Source organism: Ursus arctos, unplaced genomic scaffold, assembly GCF_023065955.2.
Source record: "Ursus arctos isolate Adak ecotype North America unplaced genomic scaffold, UrsArc2.0 scaffold_6, whole genome shotgun sequence".
In the NCBI taxonomy this organism is placed as follows: Eukaryota; Metazoa; Chordata; class Mammalia; order Carnivora; family Ursidae; genus Ursus; species Ursus arctos.
Window position 1 is genome coordinate 52,324,395 of NW_026623078.1, and position 25,623 is coordinate 52,350,017.

General features: G+C 47.5%; 1 long non-coding RNA gene across 3 annotated transcripts in view; it reads right to left on the minus strand.

The window, feature by feature from the left end:
- Positions 1 to 25,623, minus strand: part of LOC113252867 (uncharacterized) — a 114,136-nt gene that overhangs the window by 23,926 nt on the left and 64,587 nt on the right. Inside the window, exons 7-9 of one of the 3 annotated variants that reach the window (XR_008957893.1) lie at positions 24,206 to 24,451; positions 21,592 to 21,771; positions 9,087 to 9,182 (exon numbers count right to left, since the gene is read on the minus strand). This is a non-coding gene — a long non-coding RNA (uncharacterized LOC113252867). The remainder of the gene's footprint in view (positions 1 to 9,086; positions 9,183 to 21,591; positions 21,772 to 24,205; positions 24,452 to 25,623) is intronic. The other 2 variants (XR_008957895.1, XR_008957894.1) reach the window with 2 other exon arrangements.

Sequence of the window (25,623 nt, forward strand, 5' to 3'; positions counted from 1 at the left end):
ATTTATTAGAGAGAGCAAGTGAGAGAGAGAAAGAGAGCGTGCATGAGTGGGAGGAGGGGCAGAGGGACAGGGAGAAGCAGACTCCCCACTGAGCAGGAGCTCCATCCCAGGACCCTGGGATCATGACCTGAGCTGAAGGCAGACGCTTTACTGCTTAACCAACTGAGCCACCCAGGTGCCCCTGATACCTTCTTGTGGCTTAAGCAAGCTTTGGTAACCCCTTTGTCATAGGTGAGGGACATTCAAAGCCTTATTGCCATGGAACAGGATAGCCACAAGGTAAGAGAAGCCTCTGCTTTTTCTGTGAGCCACATGAGACTTTCTCCATCTTGTCGTGAAAATGCAGGGGCCAGAGATTCTCAAAGTAGGATCTGGTAAAAGGATCAGTTCATGTTTTCCACAAGGTTCTTTGTAGAAGGTTTTTCACTTTGTCTTTCTAGAGGTCATTCCAGTTCTGTTTATGCAATAGTCACTAGTTAAGTTTCTGGCTGTCATCCATCCTCTATGTTGGGTCAGGCTTGTGGTGGGAATCCTGTTTTCCTGGAGATGTCAGGGTTATAAACTAGTTCTTGGGCTCATGGTCCATGTCTGCTACTGTCCATGTACCTAGCACTGTATTTACACTATTTTGTATTATTCCCTCAACAAGATTTTAGATTCCTTGAGCCCAAATAAGAGAACTTATATTTTCTTTAATTCCCTATCCTGTCCATAGCCAGAACACATTATACATGCTGATAAGCAATTGACTTGAGTTTTTAAAGGTTTAAATTAGGCAGGAACATACATTAATAGCAAAATATATATGTATTGTATACAGGCTAAAAATTTAAGGTGAAAAATATGGTGTTACTTATTCAAGTTGGCCATGAGGAACAGAAAATTTTTTATAAAAAATTATCTTGGTTAAAAGACCTCAAAAGTCCGAAGGTTTTCAATAATGTCCCTTAAGAAATGTGATGGAAATGTTGCAGGGGGTGGTAAGTCAGCTTGGAAGGTGCAAACGTTGCATTCATAAATGTGAGCAAGTCAAACAACACCTCTGAAAACTTTGACCCAAAGAGGTTGAAAATGTAACAGATATTGAACATGTCCCTGAGAGTAGATGGTTTATCACCCTAGCATGTGTCGTGAGGACACATTGCGCACAAGCGTCAGGGATATGGACAGATACGGGGAAAGCACCTTTCGAGGCTGTCCTCCCAGAGTTGGGGGGCCATGGCTCCGAGGTGACCAAGAGCCACCATGTGCCATCATTTCAAGGGGTTTTCATATCTCTGAGTCCTAACACCTGGGGAAGCGTATTCCCCCAGAGGTGCTTGCAGCCTGAGTGCACCTGGGAATTAAAGAAATCATCGGGCTTCTGTTCTTTGAGCTGAGTCAAAAGGCAGAGTGGTGCCTGGCCATTTAATTTTAGATTTTAACGTGAGGCGCTTACACGGTCCCTGCTACATCGATGTGATCTGTGTGATCCACAGCTGCTAGGGCAGACGGCAGGAGACGGGACTCGGGCTCTTGAAGCACTTTACTGGGAGATAATAAGCAAGAATGACTAGCATTTTTAAGTCCAGATTGCTTATTCCTGGAAGGTTCTCTGAGGGGAGGAGCCTGAGGAAGTTTGAAAGGAGGGATTGTTCCGCTGTCTTGGGTGCTGGTAGCAGATTAAATATCAGCCCTGACACGTGCACTTGAATCGTTCTGTTGGGTTGGAGAAGTTTTAGCCCAAGGTCACTTATTTCCAGTTCTGAATAAAATTATCTAAGTTGTTGCCCCAAAATTTTCAAATGCATTTTTGAGCTGGATTTTGGCCAAGCTGTCAGGCAAGCATTTAGGGAAATGTTGTTAGCTTTGGAAATCGTTCCTTCTGCAAGGACCCTTGCGGACTGGAGTAATTACCCCATCTGCCCCGGTTTCCTCTTTGGCTCCAGAAACCTCTGTGCCCCTCTGACTTGTTTTGCCTGGTTTCTCGTTGAAGCCCACAGAGGTCCCTCACCTTTGCTTTTCCAGAGGACTCTCCCAAGTCTGGGAAAAACAACAAACAAAACTCAAACAAATGACCACACACACGGGGTAGAATATCTGGTTTTGGATGTTGCGTTCAGGACAGTAATATCCCTGTTCCTTCAAAATGTGTCATTGACTTCTGTTTTCAATGATCACAGCCAAATATGACACAAGAAGATCTGATCTTAGAAATAAGGGCTGTGATGACCTCAGCCCAGGAGGGATGAGGACAAGCCAGAGGAAGACATGCTCATGGCCATGACACCCTGGTTCCCCATCCATCCCATATGAAGAGATTTTCCTCCTTCTTTTTCCATGGGACACTCCACAAGCAAGTTGGGGGTGACAACACTTGAGCTCCCCTAAAACTCTTCCCCCCTTCCTGGGTGAGAAAGTCCTGGAGGCAAGGATTGCTTCATTGCCAAGTCAGGCAGGGTACACTCACTGTGCGTCTCAAGCTGAGCTGAGTTGGGTAAGATCAAAAGCAGAAGGGCCAGGGGCGCCTGGGTGGCACAGCGGTTAAGCGTCTGCCTTCAGCTCAGGGCGTGATCCCGGCGTTATGGGATTGAGCCCCACATCAGGCTCCTCCACTATGAGCCTGCTTCTTCCTCTCCCATTCCCCCTGCTGTGTTCCCTCTCTCGCTGGCTGTCTCTATCTCTGTCAAATAAATAAATAAAATCTTAAAAAAAAAAAAAAAAGGCAGAAGGGCCTTTGTTCTTGCCCCTGATTCTAGGCCAAGGAAGGCCCAACCATGTGCCCATGCCTTTCTGAGGCATCTCTTACCAGGCTCAGACATCTGGTGGATGCTGGACAAGTACTCGCTCCCAGAGTGATACTGAGAATGTCCTTTTTGGGCCTGGAGAAGAAATGAACTTCTAAGATGTATGTGTTTAATGTTTAACAGGTGGGAGGAAGCCCTGATTTTGTATCCTTTGCCAATCTCTGTGGTGTAAATGCTCCCAAGCTAACAACATGATGTTAACTGGCTTGCAAAATTCCTGAATACTAATGATGGTCTCTCGCAAGTCAAAGCCAGCTGCAGCTCATAACTGGCACTAGCCCAGCCCGCTGTCACTGCAACTGACCCGGAGACCCAGAGCCCTGGCTTCAGAGCCAGACAGACATGGCAGGGGGTCTCCTAGCCCCAGCCCTGGGGAGGTGTGTTACCTCAGGCATGTTACCTCACCTTTCTGAGCCTTAGTATACTTATCCAGAGAACCAGGGTGAACAGTAGCTTGCGCAGTCTCTGTGGCCAGGTTGACGGAGGACCATGACTGGCAGCCCTCGCTCTACTTTGTGGTCTGAACCAGTCTAAGTTAACATTGGCCAGAAGAGGATGCCATTCTGAGCAGGTGCTACCCTCAGTGGCCACCTCAGGGTCACGTGCTGATCGTGAGGGTTTGCTGTGAGTCGGAATAAGATAATGAATGCAAAGGGCTGCCCTGCTGTGGGTATTTGGTGTTAGTCCCCAACTCAACATCCTTCCTTATTCTTCCTGCTAAAGTCCCAAGGAAACGCTGCCAGACAGACCACAGGCCTCTGACTGGGGGTCAGGCTCACCCGCCTACCTGGTAGAAACAGCCCTGCACACTTTGCCTCCTGTCTCTGGAGGACTAACCAGACCTGACCATGCAGGATCGGGAGGCACGGAGAGTTGGCATTCGGCACACCCACGACATTTTTCAGTATCTGTATCTCAGTCTCTCTAGCCACTGATTTATATCCTGAGTCCTGTTCCTAAAGGGCTTTGCTCTCTGTCATTACAAGCCACAGCCCCTTACAGGGGAATTACGGTCACGTCTCCCAGAGGAAAGGTGTCGAGTACTCGACTGCTGCCCCAACACATCTCTTGGCTCCATGCAGCCCACGCACACCACTCCAGCTGCCACCTGCCAGCACTGGCGTCTTGCTGCCTAGGGACTTCCCCTCACCACTGAAGCACCTTCTGCTAACTGACTGGCAGGTTGAGAGTGGCCCCCAGGGGCGGGGGGCAGGGAGCATCCTGCAACCAATGACTGATGAGCACTGGTGGAGAATACCCCCGCCCCCGCCCTCTCCAGGTGACCTATCTCTGAACACTGTTTGACAGGGAGCCCCAGAGTTTCCCTGACAGGGTTAAGCCCCGTCACCCACCTTAGTAGCTGGCTAGGTCACCGACCTTTTGTTACCTGCCTTCCCTTTCTTGTCTCTCTCCCCATTTCCTCTGGTTTTCTCAGCACCTCCCAAACACACTATTTGCAATTGAACTTTTGCCTCCATGTCTCCACTTTAGGAGGAACCCAAACGAGCCGAGGGCATTTATGAACCACCAGGAGAATGATTCTTGGAGAGTGGAATTCCAAACTCTGCTTTCTGAACCGGATATAGCACAGTCTGACACATACACATGCATGGAGAGGAACAATGGGACAGAATACCTAAAATGGAAATTATCCAGCAAAATTCGAGAGGTTTAGCTGCCACCCTGATAACACTTAATGGGAGGAGAGATGCTGCTCCAGGCGTCTCAGGCCGAAGGAAGCGTGTGGCTTCCTGTCATTAAGCTAAGGTCATGCACAGGAGGACAGCGCTGTAAGACGGGCTTGGGCCCCTCCATGTTGTTGGTACGGTTCTGGCAGGGCACCTGCAGCACATCCTAACTCTTCCGTCTGTGTCTCACTGGATTCTTGAATAAAACCCGTCCATACACAGGGGTCATTTGCATGGAGGCCAGGCTCCCTTTGTGAGGATACCTGGCTATTTCTTGGTCCAGTGCAAGGGAAAGCAAAGATGGCAATTCCACGGCGCATGCCCTTGTTAAGCCCCGAGTCTGCGCTGGGCGCTCTGTGACCTGCCCTCGTGGCGCTCCCAGTCTGAGCGGAGAGACTGGCAGGAGATGCCCGCCAACTGCAGAGCAGAGCCACAGGACAACTGTCCTAGAATATTTGGTCTAACAGAGTGCTGATGGAATGACCAATTTCAGTTCATAGGGTTGAAAAAGACGTTCTGAATTTGACGAATGGCAGTAAACCTGCCAGCAGAAGGTCCATGCCTAGTAGGAACTCCATAACCTTGGTTCGCATCTAGGGTCCATTCCACACTAAGTCTGTGTCTAAGGACTAGGGCACAGAGACTATGTTGAAGATTTTTGATGAGTTCTAGCTACAGTTATCTGCAAAATGAAAGGCAAAAAGCCAAGGGTCTTTTTGTAGCTCAGTTACCAAACACTGGGAGGATCCGCCCCGTATCATCCGGATTGGCCGTTCTTGCTGCCGGAGAACAGTGTGCAGTTCCCTACGATCCACCTCGCTTGGCTCTGGTGGCCAAGGCATCCAGATACTGGGTGACGAGGGGCCTGCCGTAGAGGAGATGACCTATCTAGAAAGGATCCAGAACGCAAGTGGCAGCTACAGTACCAGCCACTACAGCCTTCGCTGCCATGCTCCCTGCGTTCCCGAGCCGTCCAGAAGGGACTGTGTCGGAGGATGGGCTCCTGCAGGGAGAAGGCAGGCAGCAGACATCTTGGCTGGGCCCCCTCTCTGGTTTACAGGGAGAAGAGGACGCTGGGGCGCCCGAGGTGGGGGGGGGGCTGCGGAAATGTCGGATGATTGGAGCCCAGATCCAGGAGCACCATGTGAGGCCGTGCGAGCCTGTGCGAACCACCTTCCTTTTGAGATTCAGGGGAGCACCTGCAGCCTGCACCCTGAGAATTCTCCCCAGCCGCCCACACGGCAGCGGGAACCATGCAATGTGTGTTCGCCGCCTGTCTGCTGCGGGGAGGAGGCTCCCGCTCTAGCCGAGCAACCCGGCCAGACGAGGAGCTGTGGAGGGGTGTGGGGGAGTGGGGGAGTGCCGAGGGCCTGGAGTCCTCATCACCGGCAGGTGGGCAGCTGTTTGAGGAGGGAGAGGCAGAGGGGAGGGGGAGAGAGCTAAAGCAAAGGTCACTCACTGTTAGCTGCTCTATCTAGCTAGCTTGCTCTGAGGAGGCCAGGAGGACATGATTTGTAAGCTCTGGGTGTGTGTGTGTGTGTGTGTGTGACACAGACGGACAGGCAGGCGGAGAGAGACAGAGAGGGAAAGACGTCATGACAAAGTAACTTAGGAAAATAGGCAATACTTAGCTCTAGTCACTTTTCACTAATCAAAAGTAATTTAATTCATTTCACAAATGAGAAATGTGGTTTACTTATAAATTAGATGGCTGGGGGTTTTGTTGGTTTGTTTAGCGGATGCGAGGGAATGAAAACATTTGCTGGGACAATCAGGCCTTCTTCTCTATTCCCCACCGAAGAGAAGAAAAACCCTTAGAGAAGAATGTGCTTTGCTCCTCCCTTCCTACTTGTCCCACTACTAGTCACCATTGCAACCGCATACTCTCCTGCCCTGTTCTCCTTCTTGTGCCAATCTCCTCTGCTCAATCACTGATTCAGTCAGCCAGCCTGTCAGGCAGTCAGTCAACAGACATATATGCCTGGCATCAGTGTCTGTGGGTAGAAGCTATTTAATATGCAGATTCTAGTTTTCATTTAGTCTAAGGAAGAGTTTGCTAACAGGGAATTCACTCCTAAAAGGAGTTCACTCTCCATCAAGGAAAATGTCTGCCTGAGCCCGCAATAACTGGCTGGGATGCTTCTGGAGGATTCTTGCATCATGCAGGGCTTGGCTGAGATAATACCTAAGATGCCTCCCAGTACTGAGATTCCATGATTTTGTTGTAATCATTTTTCATGGAATTGAATAGACACCAAAGAAAGACCACAGTCCCTAAATGGGATTCTCCACCCCCACAACTCCGAAGTGATCAATCCCAACAAAGTAAATGTTCGCACTGATCTCTGCCTTCGTTCCAGCATTTGATGACTTGAAAGCTGTCTAGACTGAGCCGAAAGGCTGAGAAAAATGGCCACGTGGAATTCTCCAGCGTGGAGCCACCGAGGAGAGGAGTCAGGGCCTGTGATGATTCTCCTCGTGCTGTGTCCAAGCCCAGGGCTGGATTCACCCCCAAAAAAGGCACATATCCTCCTCACTCAGAACCAAAGGTAACAACTGAAAATGAAAGACCAGAGGAAAAGACAGAAAACTGAAAACAAGCAATTTTCCAACTGGAGATGGGTCAGACTCTCCAAATCACACTGGGCAAGAGCAAAGCAGTCAACTTGATTCGCTCTACCAGGCACGTTTCTGGCATTCCCACTACATGAGTCTGCACTCTGGGGACCCGGAAGAGTGAGCGCCAGGCCTCCTTCCTAATCGAGTGAACCTTCTGCCCGCCTGCCCACCCTGAATCCTCCAGCCAGTGCAGGAGCGCCCACAGCCTGGCCTGGGAGGCTGTCTTCCTGGAGCCTTCGATGCCTTCCCTGCGCTTGGTTACCAGTCTCATCCAAAAGGATTCTTGCCTTAAATCTCCATGAGGAACATGAGGAATGGTAAGCTCTGGCTTTAATAAGCCTTCTGAAGATGAAGAAATTCTCGGCAGAACCCATCCTCCTCTTGACTCTGTTCACGAATTAAGTATAAATCTGCATCTCTTCCTTTCCCTCCCTGTCAGAGTGCTGTTCTGTAAAACTGCTGTTAATCAGGGAGAATTGGCAATGGAAGTGTCTGTCAGAAAGACTGTTCTTACAGTTGAGACCTGCCTGTTGTAGGAGATGAGGTAATTTCTTCTTAAGCTTCTGGTATCCAAGGAGGAAAAAGAACAACAAAACAAGGTCTGTTAATAAAGGTGTGAGAGTCTCTGGGTATTTTCTGTTGCTAAAGAGACCTCAAGGAAGGTTACTTCTGGGCTGAAAGCAAACCTTTGTCAAGGATTTCATTTTAGAAGGTTCAAAGGACACCAGAGAGAGAGTGAGAACAAGAGACAGGAAGAGGCATGCACAGAAAGAGGGGAAGAGATGAAGGGAGGGAGAAGGCGGGAGAGCCAGGCCTTGCTGAGATGTCACAGGAGAGAGTCACAGATGCGGGCTCCAGCAGTTTGATCACCGGGAAAATGTCTGTTAAGGGTTGATGCAATGGAAGAGAGAAATTTCTGGATTTTCTTTTTTTTTTTTTTAAAGATGGGCCTTTGCTCCTGCTGCTTTGTTCACCTGGAATGACCTTTTTCCTGTCCATCTCTAGCCCCTCTATTCTAAAGGGGGCTTGGTTCAAATGCCCCCTCTTCCATGAACACATCTTTCGTATCTCTAGTTACGTACATAATTGCTTCATCTTCTGCAGGTCACTAGCAATTTTTCTCCATTAAAACATTTTTTTTTGTCTCTAGTCATGGTAAAATACACATAAATTTGACCATCTTAAACATTTTTAAGTGTCCAGTTCAACAGCGTTAAGTGTATTCACATTGTTGTGCAACCAATCTTCAGAACTTCTTTTTTTCCAGAACTTTCTCATCTTGCAAAACCGAAATTCTGTACCCATTAAACAACACCTCCCCATTCTACTGGCAACCACGATTCTACTTTCTGTCTTGATGAACATGACTACTTTAGGTACCTCATATAAGTGAAATCAGACAGTATTTATCTTTTTGTAATTGGCTTATTTCACTTAGAATAATATCCTCAAGTTATTACATATATGAGAACTTTCTTCCTTTTCTTTTTTTTTTAAATAGGCCCCACACCCAGCATGGAGCCCAACGCAGGGCTTGAACTCATGTCCCTGAGATCAAGACCTGAGCTAAAATCAAGAATTGGACACTCAATTGACTGAACCACCTAGGCGCTCTAGAATTTCCTTCCTTTTTAAGGAATACTAATTCGGTTTTGTTTTTCTAATGGCATTCTTACTTTTAAGTGACATATGCACATGATATCTCTTCTATAGAATTCTAGATCTTTTGAGGACAGGGTCTGAGTCTCCACACAGTTGAATCCCACTGTACCTAATAGCTCAGTGCTCAGCAGAGGATTCGGCTAACTGAATATTTGGTGAGACTATCAAAGGGCAAATGCTGTCATATTGTCTTAGGTGGGCTCTTCTAGACCTCCCGGTTTCTCTATAACCACATCCCCCCAAAGACTCAACAGCTGTTTAAACCAATCCACATCATCAAGTAAAGGTGAGCAGAAATGGATTGGCATCAACCATTTTGGGCTGATCTTACCCCACAGCCTTGAATCAGTCCTGTGTCTTCTCCTGGCTTGAGCCTTCTACTTCCTTCTGGGAAACATCTCCATTGGGACAGGAAAATGGGCCCAATCTTAAAAGAACAGAAAGATGGAATAAGAAAGAGTAAGGAGAGAGGAGGATGGTACACATAAGAACGGAAGCCGATAATTAGATTTAGATTTTCCGTCCTGTTAACTCTCCGGTTGTGTCATCACTTTTAATGTGTATCTTCTGATAAAGATGGGGTGGTAAGGGGGAGCAGGGGACTGTGGAGGTCTTGCTGTTAATCATACCAAACATTCTTTTCCACCCTTTTCTCCAGGTTGTCACTATGGAAGACTGCTTTTTTGCAACTCAGGAACAATATGAGAAGCCTCGCTACAAATTGATTTGGGAACTTGGAGATCTAAATGAAACTTCACGTTTGGTCTGTAACAACTATTTTTGGAGTTACTTTAGTTAGCTTGTCTTATAGCCCTGCCTTTCCCTTTGTCTGTCCACAGTCATTTGTAAGAGGGGATCGTGGAAACGACACAGGCATTGAATCAAGCAGTCTTGTGTTCTACTGGTGGTGTAACCTGGGGGCAGGCCAATTCACCTCACTGGATCTATTTCCTTATCTGTAAAATGGGGGGAATACCCCCTATCTCCGCAGGCTTACGTGATGATTCAATAAGGCCATGATTATTAACTGCGCATTCTGGCACACAGCAGTTGGATAATATATGTAAATTTCCTTCCCTTTTCCTGAGTTGACCTGATGTCCCTCTACTTAGGCTGAATTGGCTCCATTTGGATCCTTGTCTCCACATAAGCCACATATGCTGCCCTGGCTTTGTCTCGTCCTTAGCAGCCCATGACCCCCATGGAAACCCTATGGCAGTTCATCCTTTTGAGATGCCTGGACTCATCAGAGAAGAGCGTTTTGGTGTGGGATAAGGCTCTGCTCAGGCCTAACAGAATCTTGTCGGGAGATGGATTTTCAAACTTACAAGAGAAGTCATAGAAGAACAAACCACCACAGTTCAATTAATTTTCCAAATGACTTATTTCCATGTTAGGCAGAAGGCTCTGTGTTTGTACACTGCTATTGGAGCTATCGGAGTCTACCTACAGAAGAGCCTTTATTTTTTTGACCCATATCACCTTTATTAGCAAAGCCTAGTCCTAAGGGTCAGCAAATGGGTAGGGGTTCTGCCAGCCCAGAGCAAGCAGAAATATGAAAGCAGTTTCTGCAATAGCCCAACAGAGCTGGTGCCCTCATTGATCCAGAATGCCAAAACCAATAGCCTATTTTTGAGAAAAAGTACATGGAATGTATTTGAGTTGCCTTCTTCCTTCTCATTTAAGTGTCATTGCATTTATCTCAAGCACAATATAGCTGTCCTTTGTCCCTTTCCCCCATCAAACTCTTCCCTCTTGGACTTCAGAGAAGAAAACAACTACTTCCTACAAGGTGGCAGTCAACCAAGGCTTCATGGAAGTACCATTGGGTACCATTGGAAGTACCAAGATGGATAGGATTGGAAAATGTAAATATTTGGAAGCAGGCATTTTTGGCAGAGGAATGGCAGCAACAAAACATAGAAGCAGAAACTTGTAGTGGCATCACTGAAGAATTCTTTGGAGAATAAAAGGAATACTAAAAATAGGTCATGTTAAGCACCGTGGTAGGCATTCTCTAAGATGGCCTTCGGGGATCTCTGCCTCCTGATCTCCATGCTCTGTGGAACTCCTCCCCTTGAGTGTGGGTTGGACCTATTGACCTCATGAATAGAATGAGGAGAATATATCTGATGTAACGGCTACCCTTCTGAGATTCAATTATCCAAAGACTGTGGCTTCTTTCTTGGGCACTTTTCTCTCTTGCTGCTGTTCTCTCTTGGATTGTGTTCCCTGAAGAAAGACAGCTGCCATGTCATGAAGCAGCCCCATGTAGAGGACCACATGGTGAGGGACTGAGGCCTGCCAACACCCATGTTAGTGCGCTTGGATGTGTCCCTTCCCCACAACAGCCGAGCCTGCAGACGAGACCTCCTTGCCAATCACTTGACTACAATCTCTTGAGAGGTCCTGAGGCAGAAGCATCCAGCTAAGCGGTACCCAGATTTCTGACTCACAGAAGTGACGGATAGTAAACGTTTGTTGTCTTAAGTCGCTCAGTCTGGGGGTAATTTGTTATGCAGCAACAGATAACCAATACAAGGGTTTCCTCTAACGTACCAGATGCTGTGGTAAGATATGTGACTTCATATATGTGATGTCATTTAATCAACATTAGGGGGATATTCTTGTCCCAATTTTTCAGTTGAGAAAACCAAGGTTTAGACATCTGACCAATACCTTTACATATCTAGTAAGTGCAGGAGCTGAGAGTCAAACCCAGGCTGTCTCATTCCTGGGCATGTGCTCTTAAACTTGGACACTATATGTTCTACTGTTTGGTTCATTCCTACTGCCCCTATTCTCTGCTCCACATCCCCTGAGGTCTGTTGGCAACCTAGTCCTCTTGTCTCAGCAGAGCCTGAAAGGGAACTTGGGAGTTTCTCTTACGTTTTTTGGATAGAATCTCCCTGTCTGTGCTGTTTCCTCTGCCAGGCTGTGCCATCTACTCGCAGCTCTGTCTATTCTGATAGCTGTGGCCCCAAGCCCCCAGGACCCCAGCCTCTTCTTCCTTATCTTCTTGCCACTCTTTGTCCTGGGCACCACCTGTGGTTTTGGGAGTTAAAGTTTGTGGGGCTACCCTTGGGTGGATTAGTGATCCCCTTTCTCTTGCCCTGGGTTGGAGGTTGTTTCCTGGGAGACCACATCATATTCTTCAGGACCCAACAAATATAACTTTTCCACTTACTTCCATCACAGGGCTAGGAGGACCCAGAGTCCTGCTGCCACTCTAGGAGATGGAGAACTCCATCCTGGGTCCTTTCCTGATCTCTGATAAAAAGTAGAAACTCTGCCCAGCCTTACTCGGCTTCCTCCACAGTTTCATGGTACACTGGCTTATTTCAGGGAATTCTTAGGAGATTTATACCTGACACTGCTCCTCAGTCACATGTGATAGTCTCTCCTTGGGCCTTTGCAGGGAGGCAGGGGTGCAGATGTGTGGACTGCCACACGCTGGGTCCTGAAGGACCATGGTATTCCTTCTCATCACAGCATCTATTGCCAATTCAGTGAGATCTTTGACACATTGGCTGAGTCTCAAGAGGTCTAGAGATGAATGATAATCTCTGGCTAATATTAAAAACAAACAAACTAATCAAACAGAAACTTAAGAGTTAGAAATGACCTTTCATGATTGATAAGACAGTCTTCACTATTGACCTACTGCTACATTTTGCTGCACTGTGTGTGTAAACTCATAAGCTCGAAGGAAGTCACTGCTCAGAAAATTAGCTCCAACCCCCTGGACTTTATACCTCAGTTCCCTGTTAATCCTTGATGGAAATGAGCAGGGCCCTATGCTTCAAAAGAACTTACAATGGGTAACCAAGGGCCAAAGGCAACCTCTCCCCGGTGGCAGGAAACCTGGGCTCTAGTCTCAGCTCCACCACCCACTCTCTGGATGATGCTAGGTGATTCACCTCACCTCTGTGAACCTGTTTCCTTATATGTTACACCAGGAGGGTAGGGCAGGCCACCCCTAAGAGCTCTTCTAGTCTTGACTCTGGTTTTATGGGCTTTGTAATTGTTTCTACGGCTTGCCTGTGAACAGGGCACCCCGCCCCCACTGTGTTTCCCCTGCCTCTGCTCAGATGGGCCCCCCAGTCCTGCTGGCTCTCGTAGTACTGGTTTGTCTGATACAGGGTTTCACATAAAAGTGTTCTGTTGGTCCAAGACTGAAGGCCTCTAGGTCCAGCACCTGCTGAGGAAAGGAACAATCTTTTGGCTTCCTGGATCATTCTTAACAAGCCAGGAGTTTCCTTTCAGAAACGTAATGTATGGTCTCCAAACACCTGCAGCAGCCTATTCCACACTCATTAGAAGGTGGGAAAAGGGGGGAACAGTGACTAACGAATAGCCAGCTCCTTCCTTCCAGGAACAGGGCACTGGGCTGGAGACCCACACAGCCCTGGGATTAGGCTCCATTTTACAGAGGTGGAAAATCAGCAAATTCTAGAATGGAGACTGAAACTCAAGTACATGACAGAGGAGACATTAATGAATCCATAAATATTTATCAGAGTGAAAGGGTCCCCAATAGATCATCTGAGTTGGCTTTGAAGCAGTTTATCATACAAAGAAGTAAAATGATTGACTCAAAGTCATACAGCTAAAGAATACATTTGATTTGCATTATCCATTCAGACACCTTTCTTTTGTAGGACTGACTCAGAACCCTTTTAAAATAAGTTCAAGAACACATCAGTCGGAGGCAATCAGTTACTCTGCCTTCCCTCTTGTTTCTAGCAGGACTTCCTCCACCTTCCAAAGGATGTTCTTTGGCCTCCACACCAAACAGACCCACCCAATATCGAAGGGCCATGTGTAAACACCCTTCCTTCTATCTTATCAAAATCCCTCCTACCTGGGTTTATCAGAGGTGACTCACTTCCCTGGAACCCTTTGCAAGGACCTGGGCTGGGGTTGCAGGGCTGAGAGGTACCAGCTTCTCTACCTACTTGAGGAAAGGGCCTCTTAAAGCTCCAGTCTTCTCCATCTGGGAAAAGCCCCACCACTGGCATTTAGCAGAGCTTGGCCCCAGAAGTCATTCCTGGCCTTTCCCACAAGACCCTTGCAAGTTGGTGGCCTTTAGGGGCACATTAGCCTGAGGAAATCAGACAGCTGAGTGACATAGGAACCAGGCCTGGCGGTTGCAGGAAAGAAAGCAAACACTCTGAGATATGAGCCAAATGGTGTGGTACTCAAGGAACGCTTCCTTTCATGCTGGACATGTTAGCTGTTCCTACCTTCAAGAAATACATTTTTGAGAGTAAGACAAATGATCATTTGGTTTGAGGAGCCAAATCATAGTATTTTCACCATCATAGTCTGTGGTCCGATGGGGGAACAAGAGGTCAGGAGAAATGTCACTCTGGTTTCTGCCTCCCATCGGGGGCAGGTGCCAGGCGTGAGCTGCATCAGCTGTTTACCCAAGCAGGGCGAGTGGATGTGCTCCTCCCTCCCTCTCTACTGAGTGACAGCCATCTGCCCGACACTGTGCAAGATGCAGGGAATCCAGCGGGAGCAGAGACAAAGGCCTCACCCTCTCCTCCTGGCCCTTCTAGTCCAGGGGGAACGAGAGACATCTTATCAAGACATGGCAGCTGTGGGGAATGCTGCAAAGAAGAGGTTCATGGGGGCCTCAGGGGTGAAGTGACGGATCCATGAGGCCAATACAGCTGTTCCCGAGGAAGTGATGTTTGGGTGGAGGATATCTGAAGGGGCGTAAGCCGGGAGGGAGTGAGGGCAGGGCCCTGTGAGAAAACTGCAAGGAATGGAAGGTGGCCAGGGTGGCCCAGGGCAGAGGGTGGAGGGGACCACGGTAGGAGTCAGGACTGGAGAGGAAGGCTGTGTCAGCCACTTTCAGAGTCGTGTCTTTACGCTGGGGGCGACAGGAAGCCTGTCAAGGGACTGGAGAAGGGAGTGACATTCAGGGGATACTGGATATATATTTGGGCACCCAGCCCAGTGAAAGCCACGGGCCCAGAGGCCTCTTCACCCTCCCTGTTAAGCAGTGCCAATGGATACGGGATCCCCAGGCTCACGGACCAGGGTTGCTGGCGCTGGAGGCAGGCGGGGACCAATGCCAGGAGAGTGGGCCCTCCGTGTCACCTTCCCGACCCTGGCCCAGTGAAGTTCAGGTCCCTCCGGTCTGCCGTCTCCAGATGCTGCTCACCCCCTCCCCCCTCGGAGCCCCCTGAGCGCCCCAGCCCCAGCGGGAGGCTTCCGTGTGCCGCCTCGGCCCGCTCACACCCCAGGTGCTGTGAGTCACCTGCGTGGTGAGTCAGGGGACGAGGTGAGAACGTGAGTGCCGGGGAGGCTGGCAGGGCAGGTGGGCGCTTGGCAGGCAGGGTGGGGCCCAGCCTCCTGGGCGAGGAGCCCCGCTCCCGTGGCCTCCCACTCCCCACTCCTCTCCACCACCCGAGCAGCTCTTCGAAGAACCCTTCCGTCCCACCCCCTGCAGGAGGCTTCTTCCCAGTTCCCTCTCCCGCACGCCCGCCTCCCTCCACTGTCGGCAGCCGGCCACCATCACCATGGTTACGCGGCTCCCGCTGCAGCGCGGAGATCAGGAGTCAGAGCGGGGGAGGGTGGCTGGTCTCATTAGTCTTCCTATTGAACTGGCTTCTTTTAAAATCAGCTCAGGGCTGCTCACTGCAGATTCAAGGCCTGTTACCTGAAGGGTTCACCTCAAAGACACGAGATGAGAACTGAATAGAACGTGGGTACCGCGGGGCCTTATTTGCAACGCGAAAGGATGCGCCCCAGCTTCCCTTTTAAGCACTGATGCGTAAGAGTGTGTCGGTCAGGCCCTGATATCCAAGATTTAAGGGCCACTCACTGGGTGACTTGAGGTAGACTTGTGAGGCTTTGGTTGTTAGAAGCAATTTGGGGCCAGACTGACCTGGATTCAAATCCTGACCCTGCCACTTATCAAAGGGATAAACTGGGACAAGTTATTGAAACTGGTTGGGCCTCAGTTTCCTCTTATGTCAATTGGGGATAATCACACTCACCTTGTAGTTGTAGTGAGGATTAAAGATAATTTATACAAAGTGTTTGGCCCATCATAGGCACTAAAAATGGCCGTTGTTGCTGCTGTTATTATTATTAGAGTTCTAAGCCCTTGGATATGCAACACATGGGTTTGTTGATTTGAAGGTTACACAGAAGGCAGGTTTTTCCAACAGTGACTTCTGGGCTGCCAGGACCATCCGTTTCAAGCCAGTGGGGTAGAACAATTTCCAACCCCTCCTCAAAAGTCTCTTACATATTGGGAGACATAATGTAACCCTGAATTGCAGTGTATCAAGATAGTAGAAAAGTGAAGGAATTAGCAGGAAGGAGGAAAGTCCAAACTGAGCGCCCCGGGAGCAGGACAGCAAACCACAAAGAGGAGTAAGTTGCTAATGGCCCATAGAACCTTGGTAATCCTGTAGAAGGGGATGATGCGGGGCTTGAAAAGAGACATAGTTTAGAAGTGTTCATAAGAGGCAGATAGACTTGCAGGTCCCAACCTCCACTCCCCCTCCTGTAGGGAACGGGAGAGTTGTTTTCTAGAAAAACTGAATCAGAGAGACTTTGTGCTACTGACCTCAGCTACAGAGGGAGGCTGAGGTCAGGTGAAAGTTTGTGCACTAAGTGAGCCCTTCTCCCTTGCCTCCTCCTCCTCCTAGCCTAAGAACAACAGGGACAGGAGATTGAAAGATTCTTTTCTGTAGAAACTGACCCAATCCAGGAAAAAGACCTACACATATTGACATTTGGAAGTTCCAGGCGAAAAAGCCATTGTTGACATGATCACCCTAGAATAAATCCCATCCATGTACACAGAACTTCAATCAGCTCTTTAGGGTCTCATCCTTAAATCTGAGTTGCAGTCAACAATCACCGGAGAGGAAAGCATCCAACATGACAGAGAATAAAATAATCAAACAGGAAAGCAAAAGGATCTATGAAGGAAGCAGAAATGATGAACGAGCAGCAGGAACTGAAAACAAAGTATATTTGATATGTTTAGAGGCATAAGAGAAAACGCTGCATCCACAGGATATGATGAAAAAGGGATAATCCAAGCAAGAAAGAGTTTTTGGAAATCAAAAATATGAAGTGAAAATTTCAAAAATTCTGTACCAGTGTTGGAAGATACAGTTACAGAAATTTCCCTGAAAGCAAACAAAGAGAAGAATAATAGGAGTGAAAAAGAAAATTAGAGGAGTAATTTAGAAGATTCAACATGGACTAAGGAGTCTCAGAGAACAGAGAAAAATGGTGGTAAGGAAATTATCAAAGAAATAATACAAAAAGATCCTCTGGAACTGAAGGGCACAAATGGACACAGTAACCTGCCTAGCACGGTAATTGAAAATGGACCTAGACCGAGATACCCCATGCTGACGCTAGAACTCTAAGGGTAAAGAGAAAGTCTTAAGAGTTTTCAAAGAGAAAACTCAAAAGTTACATATAAAAGATCAAGAATCAGAATGGCATTGTACTTCTCAATAGTAACACGAAGTTAGAAGACTTCGGAAAAATGCTTTCATTATCCCCAGGGAAAATTATTTTCAGCCTAGATTTCTATTCCTGGCCACACTATTGAAGAAGTCTGAGGACAAAATAAAGGCGTTTTCAAACATGCAAAATACAAAAAAGTTTACATTTGATGTGCCCTTTCTTGAGAAGCCACTGGAAGATGCTCCGTGATGAGGGAGTAACCAAGAAAGAGGAAGAAGGCTTGTGATCCAACAATGCAGAGGGGCAAAGGGAATTTCCAACACACGGGTGAAGGAAAGTCCCAGAATGACAGCTATGGGGCAGGCCTAGGAACCAACCAGTTCGGGTTAGAAAAGAGCACTGAGGACTCCAAGGAGAATTTCTCTAGGAAATTCTGATTATCGAATCAGTTTGCAGAGTTGTTGGAAATAGGGAAATACATAGATGTTTAGGGAAAACAAAGCAAATGCAAAATATAAAGGAATTATTAACTCCAGAAAGAAGAAAGCATTGAGAAAAAGTAAATAAAATCTCAGTTCACTACTTGGCTAGGTAGTGAACAATGTTTATTTTACATAATCATTATAATGAAAACACTGTGTGTGGACTGAACTAAAAACTGATAAACAATTATGTTGGAAGGATAGAAAGCACAGGAAGGGAAGGGGTGAATGATTTAAAATATTCGCTTACTATAGTGGAAAATATTTAAAATAAGTGACTTGAGAGAGTGTATGCCTGTTATCTAAAAATATGAATGTAAATACCAAGAAAGAAAAATAAAGCTATGAACGTCGCAAGTGGTTGCCTCTGGGGAACAAAAGGAAGATGAGGTAGGAAGGAGGTCAAGGGACTTTCACAGATGACATATTTTGATACGATAAAAATTAATTAAAAATCCAATAAAGGAAAGAAGGCTGAACCTGTATTGGTCAAATGATGGCTTTACAAACACACATCTAGGGTGCTTTTCAAATCTCTCAATGATAAATTCAGCAAAGACAAAATGGCAGATACATGTATAGCATTAGGAGAATTTCTGGAATTGGGACTGTTGTTCCTATTAATATAAAAACACCAACAGTAACAACTAGCAAGGGTTTCCATAGCCTTTCGAGACACCCTAGCAAATTTGCTACTATGTTATCCCATGCTTTCAAGGAAAACACCAAAACTCAAGATTTAATGGGAGTCTTTAATGTAGCAAGTGGTAGAGGCAGGACCTAGAGCCAAGTCCTCTGTAGTAAATTATATTTTCAAAGATGGACTAATCCCTCATGCTCTTCCCTACTGCATTAAAAGATGGAGTCTATCTCTCCACCCCCTTGAGTCTGGGCAGGTCTTGTGTCAGCTTTGACCAACATAATACCATGTGGGTGATTTTTGGTGACTTCTAAGACTAGGTCATTAGAAGCCTTACAGCTTTTGCTTTGGTCTTATGGGATATTCCCTCTGGTGCACTCTCTCTTGGAAAGCAGCACCATCCTGGAAGAAGCCTAAGCCACATGTAGAAGCACTTTAGTCAACATCCCAGATTAACTAGCATCAACTGCCAACCATGTGAGTGAGCCGCCATCTTGGACACCAGACCAGGTGAGCCTTTGGCTAACTCCAGCTCCAGTCACTATCTGAGTACAACTACATGAGAAATGCCAAGTAAAACCACCCAGCTGATATGTCAACCCACAGAACTGTGAGAGAGAATAATAAGATTATTATTTGAAGTAATTTAAGTTTTAGGGTGATTTGTTACAGGGCAATAGGTAATTGAAACATCGCCTGACATCAAGGTCCATATTCTTTCCTTGATACCATCCTATGAGTGTTTCTCAGCAGAGACATTATTGAAATTTGGGTGGGAGAATTTTTATTTTGGAAGTTTTCCCTGCACACTGTGGGATCCTTAGCACCCTGGCCTTTGCCCATGAATCTGATACCCCTCCCCCAATTTCATGGTGATAACTAAGAATGCCTTCACAGTTTCCCAAATGACCCCTAAGAATAACATCCCCAAGTGAGATCTCCAGGTAGACAAAACCATTTTGACATGATTTAAAACTGAATTCCACACGAATAGAAAAGAGAGGGCAGTTCTGTTAGTGGGAAAGGAGAGAAAGGGAGCGTATGCAGGATATAGTTACCAAGTCCAAATACAAAGATTCTCCACAGCCCTACCTCTGACATCTAAGGTGCTGGGTTTTTGGCCTTGAGTTCCCTAAGCCTTGCAAACTGTTTGGTGTAACCATGCCCATGCAGGAAAGGGTGTGGGAGCTATAAACCATCAAGCATTGATCTGGGAGGGAACAGAGAGATCATTTGTGCAATCCACTCACTTTGTTGTCTACTGAAGCCAGAATGGGGAATGTGCACCAAGACTACACCCCAGGACCTCCCGCCCAAGCCACATGTGCTTTCTACCACTCAAGCAAGGAAACGCTTGTGATTGAGGTTATTTCGATGGAAAAATAGATAAATTTACTTTGAGCACGCAAAATACAGCTGTCCAAGTTAGCCTAACATGCCTGCTGGTTGTATTAGTTTGTCAGGGCTACTGCACCAAAGTACCACAAACTGAGTGACTTAACAGAGATGGATTGTTTCACTGTTCTGGATGCTAGAAGTTCATGATCAAGGTGTCAGCAGGGTGGGTTCTTTCTGAGGGATGCAAAAGAAAACCCGTGCCATGTTCTCCTATAGCTTCTGGGGTTCGCTGGCCATCTTTTCCATTCCTCTGTCTTTATCATCACATGGTGCTCTACCTGTGTGCATCTGTGTCCAAATCTCTCCTTTTTATAAGGACACCGTTCTCATTGGGTTAGAGCTCACCCTGCATCAGTGTAACCTCAACTTACTTCTGAAAGAACTCTATTTCCAAGTATAGTCGCATTCTGGGGTTAGGTCTTCAACATACGGATGTTGGGGGGATACAATTCAACCCATACTAAAACTGTCGCATGAACTCACATGCTTTCTGTTTCCCACGTGAAGCTTTGGATTACTTCCTACGTTACTTTGGATTTCCTAAGTTCGCATCCTGCTTTGACGTTTAGCTTCTAACTGTACAATGCAGTGGATTGACTTGAAAAATCTTATTAACCCAGACGAGTCCAGAGATCTGTCTCTTTTCCCGAGACAGCATGTTGCAGCCTGAGATCTGCTTTGGCAACTACAGAAAGTCTTTGATGGGGCCTCTAATCTGCTTCTGTGGACACACCTGTGACAGCTGTGACCTAGGTGTGAGTCACATTTTGCCTTCAGAAGGATCCCGAAGAATGACATTAGCTGGCTGAAGACACCTGGGAAATGCAGCCACCTGGGGGATGGGAAACCTTCCAGCTTTAGAAGTACAATGTCTTTAAGACACATGGGATGAGAGAGAATATGGGAAAAGCCCGATGTCATTGGGAGTCCAGGGAGAAGTGCTCAGTGGTTTATTTATTCATACATTCTTTCTGCATGTTCTCAGTGAGTGAGCACCTGGTATGAGCCAGCACGGTAAAATTTAAAATCTAATGGGGAAGAAAAGTAAACATACAAGTAATTTCTGATTGTGATAAATGATAGGAAGGAAATAGTGTGCAATAATAAGGAACAGCAAGGATATTGACTATTAATGGTGGTCAAAGAGCCCCCTTAAGGAGGTAACAATTGACACCTAGAGGATTTGGTCAAGGGTGCTCCAGGTGGCAGGACCAGTTTGTGCAAAGGCCCTGAGCTGCTGGTGGACTCAGTGTGTTTAAGGAACTGAAAAGAAGCAGATGTGCAGTGGCAGAGGCGAGAGATGCGGCTGGAGAGGGGGATGTGGCCCAGGACAGGGAGATCAGATTTCACACAGACACTAGGCAAAGCCACTGAGGAGTTTTAAGCAAGAGAGTGAAATGATTTGATTTCTGTGGCGTTTTGTTTTGTTTTTTTTTTTAATCATTCTCCTTGTCCCAGATTGGCAAAGATTAAAGTTTGAAAACACATGGTGCTGGCAAAGGTGTGGGAAACAGACAATCTCCTATCCTGCTGGTAGAGTTATAAATTTGTATAAACCCTAAAGGAAGCAATTTGGCAATATTTATCAGAATCAAAATGCACTACTTTGACTCAGCAACTTTGTTTCCATGGATTTATCCTGTATATACATGCCTCAAAATCAACATATACAATTCACTGTGGCACTGTATGATTGCAAAAGATTGAAAAAGGCCCTAAATATCAATAAGTGACTAAACCCAAGGATATCAACAAATAAGGGCTTAGATGAGTAAATGCTGGTCATCTACACAACAGACTGCTGGGCAACCGTGGGGATAAGGGAGCTCTTTACGTACCGATGGGGGCCAGCCTCTGATACATACCTATAATCAATTTTAAAAACCAAGGTCCAGGGGCACCTGGCTGGCTTAGCCGAAGCGTCTGCCTGTGGCTCCGGTCATGATTCCAGGGTCCTGGGATCGAGCCCCGCATCCGGCTCCCTGCTCGGCGGGAAGCCTGCTTTTCCCTCTCACACTCCCCTTGCTTGTGTTCCCTCTCTCGCTCTGTCAAATAAATAAATAAAATCTTTGAAAACAAACAAACAAAAAACCAAGGTTCATACACCTGAAACTAATAGAACATGGTATGTCAGCTATACATCAATAACAATAATTTAAAAAAAGAACAAGTTTCAGAGCCATGGGTATAGCGCGTACATCATTTAAGAACAAGGTGTGTGCATGTGTGTTTGGGTCCTCCGGCAGAGGAGAAATTACAACGCTAAAGAAGCAGAAGACCTGGGTGGCTATGGGAGAGTGGGGCAGATAGAAGCATCCAGAAGCCGCCTGGATGCCCAGGCTGGAGACGCTGGCGTGGACGCTGGGGGTGCTGCATGGAGATGGGGAGAAGCGGACACACGTGCAATGGGAAAGCTGGACTGGGTCTCTGGGTGTGAAGAGGGAACGGAGAATGAGGGACAGCCAGCCAGGGCTCCTGCTTGAACTCCTGATGGAGGCGCTATTTACCTAGAGGAGGGGCAGGCCTGGGGTGGAGTGTGGGCGAGAACAGAGGCGGGGGTTGGGGCATGCTAAGTCTGCAGTGCCAGGGACCATCCCCAGGGGAGGTGTTGCACAGGAGTCACGGTCGTGAGCCCTGAGTTGAGACTTCCTGCTCCATCCTTTCCCCCCAGCATACTGCCAGTATCTGTAAAGGACAGCTGATTGTTTGCAGGTGACAAGAAGAGGCAAGAGCGTTCCTGGGAGGGGAGAAGGGAGTGCTGAGACGTGCCAGGTAGTATTTGATCGAGATGCCATAGAAGGGTTAAGCCTGAGAACGGCTTAACTGGCTCTCTGGTGGTAACATGACAGATCAGAGGGAGGTAAAATGGAGCCAGCTAGCAAGTTATTGCTGGAATAAAGGAGCTGAACAAACTTAGGGCCGATAGGGATGGAGCAGAGGGGCAGCTCCGATGTGGATGGGATGGGGGGGTTGGGGGGGTCGGGAGGGTGGATGAGCTGAGAATAACTCCCAGCCTTCTGGCTCAATTGAGTGACTGCAGGGGTGGTGGGGCCATTTCCTGAAAGCAAATGTGGGAGGAGGAAGGGGGAGGCAATCCTTAATTATCCTGAGCTTGACTCGGTTCCCAGAGATAGGTCCATAGGTCCTGGTGTGCCGAGAAGACTTTTCTCCCAGTCTGTGTCTCGCCACACCACACAGCAGCCCTGTCCTGGGAGCTTCGGGAGGTTCTTATTCTACCACCACCAACTTTGACTCTTTCTTCCCAAGGCTCCCACATGAGATCCATCATCAAAACCTAAAAATCCTGCCATCAAACGGTCTTGCTTCTGTCCTCATCTTTCTATTCTCACTGGGGCCTAAAGTGGCTGGAGGTGGCCAGGGCCTCCTTGGAGCTCTGAGACCTGTCGTTGGATCACAGGAGGCATCTTGCTGCAGTTGAGGATGCTGTGCAGAAGATGGTTCTAGAGCAAACTGCATGTCAAATCGATAACCATTATTGAGAACTTTCCCCAGAATAACATGGTGACAAGCTGCCTTCTCGTAGATGATGCTGGCTAAATCCGAGGTTAGAATTCACTAGAACTTCCTCTGAAGCTTTGGAACTGGGAAAGTCCTTTGACAAGTGGCTGACCACTGTGCATATAGCCACATAGAGTCAGCAAGAGCCTGACTACCACACACAGAAAATACAACATGGAGAGGCTTTGGCTCTGGAGGGCCTGGCACCCTCTGTGGGTCACAAAGCCAGATGGCACTGTACCTTCACCCCCGCCTGAAGTTAGGGATTGTGTGAGGTCTGCACCAAGTTGCCCAGGTACCTAATGTCAGGAGGCCAGCAAGAGGAGCGAAGGGGGTGTGTGTGTGTTCACATGCGCACCCATGTACTGTGGGTCCAGTGGGGATAGCTCAGGACGGGGACAGAGCACTTGTTTGGGAGTTAGGAGTCAGTCAGACCCAGTTCCTGTCATGGCCAGGCCACCTATGAGTTGCATGGCTATGGGAGGGTCATGCTACTTCTCCCCAAGTGCCATGTTCCTGAGCTGTCAAATGACGAATGTGACCAGATATTTCAGATGCTTTCTAGTAAAAAAAATTAGAAGAACCAGACTTCCATAGCCCCAATGATCCAAGGCTATACTCACTAAACATTTTTCAGATCTCCTTGGCCACATCGAGCTGAGTGTTTCTACTGTCCCTGGAATGGAGGTTGCATTTTGGTGACCTGGGGCTTGAAGGGGAATCTCTTCCCTTCCAGCTCACCCTGTCTGGGTCTACTTGCCTCCCTCATTATAGTTCTAAAGTAAAAGGTGCGAGTGTGTGTTCTCTGTGTGTGTGTGTGTGTGTGTATACGTGTGTGACAGTCAAGCAGGCAGGATGGCAGGAAGGCTCCCTGCCGAGGTCTCTGGGTGGCAGAAAATGTGCAGAAAAGAGGATGTCAAGGGACCCCGGGACAGGGAGATGGCCTCATACTTTTCTTACTTCAGTGTGCTGCTGCTTCTGGGTACTGGCCACGTTTGGAAGCTGACTGGCAGCCTAAATTGCTTCTCAGAATCCCAGCAAGGTGGTCTGGAAGGTGACGGGAAAAGGGAGTAGGTTTTGCCTCCTCATCTGTTTGACTCATGGTTATAATTTGTCAGCCTGCTGACAGGTTCTTTGTTTTTCGTCAAATGAAGTTTTTGTTGGATGTTGGAGTGAAAAGCACGATATACTCACATAATCAAAAGCCTACGGTGGAAGGGAAAAGTCAGTCAATTGTATATTCCTGAAAGCTAGAAAGTATAATTTCACACACAAAATCTAAATAGACTTCTAAGACTGCCTGAATGCAGTGCATGTGTGGTGTGTGTATGGTGTGTGTGGTGTGTGTGTGTGTGTGGTGTGTGTGTATGGTGTATGTGTGGTGTGTGTGTGTGTGGTGGGTGTGTGTGGTGTACGTGTGGTGTATGTGTGGGGTGTGTGTGTGTGGTATATGTGTGTGTGGTGTATGTGTGTGGTGTTTATGTGTGTGTGGTGTATGTGTGGTGTGTGTGGTGTGTGTGGTGTATGTGGGGTGTGTGTGGGGTGTGTGTGGGGTGTGTGTGGGGTGTGTGTGGGGTGTGTGTGGGGTGTGTGTGGTGTATGTGTGGTGTGTGTGGGGTGTGTGTGGGGTGTGTGTGGGGTGTGTGTGGGGTGTGTGTGGGGTGTGTGTGTGGTATATGTGCATATGTGTGTGTGTGGTATATGTGTGGTGTGTGTGTGGTGTATGTGTGGTGTGTGTATGGTGTGTGTGTGGTGTGTGTGTGTGGTGTGTGTGTGTGGTGTATGTGTGGTGTGTGTGGGGGGTGTGTGGGGTGTGTGTGGGGTGTATGTGGTGTGTGTGTGGTGTGTATGGTGTATGTGTGTGGTGTATGTGTGTGGTGTATGTGTGGTGTGTGTGGTGTGTGTGTGTGGTGTATGTGTGGTGTGTGTGTGCTGTGTGTGGTGTGTGTGCGGTGTGTATGTGGTGTGTGTGTGGTGTGTATGGTGTATGTGTGTGGTGTGTATGTGGTGTGTGTGTGGTGTATGTGTATGGTGTGTGTGTGGTGTGTGTGGTGTGTGTATGTGTGTGGTGTCTGTGTGGTGTATGTGTGTGGTGTGTGTGGTGTGTGTGGTGTCTGTGTGGTGTGTGTGTGTGTGTGGTGCGTGTGGTGCGTGTGTGGTGTGTGTGGTGTGTGTGTGGTATATGTGTGTGTGGTATATGTGTGGTGTGTGTGTGGTGTATGTGTGTGGTGTGTGTGTGGTGTGTGTGGTGTGTGTATGTGTGTGGTGTCTGTGTGGTGTATGTGTGTGGTGTGTGTATGTGTGTGGTGTGTGTGGTGTCTGTGTGGTGTGTGTGTGTGGTGCGTGTGTGGTGTGTGTGGTATATGTGTGTGGTGTCT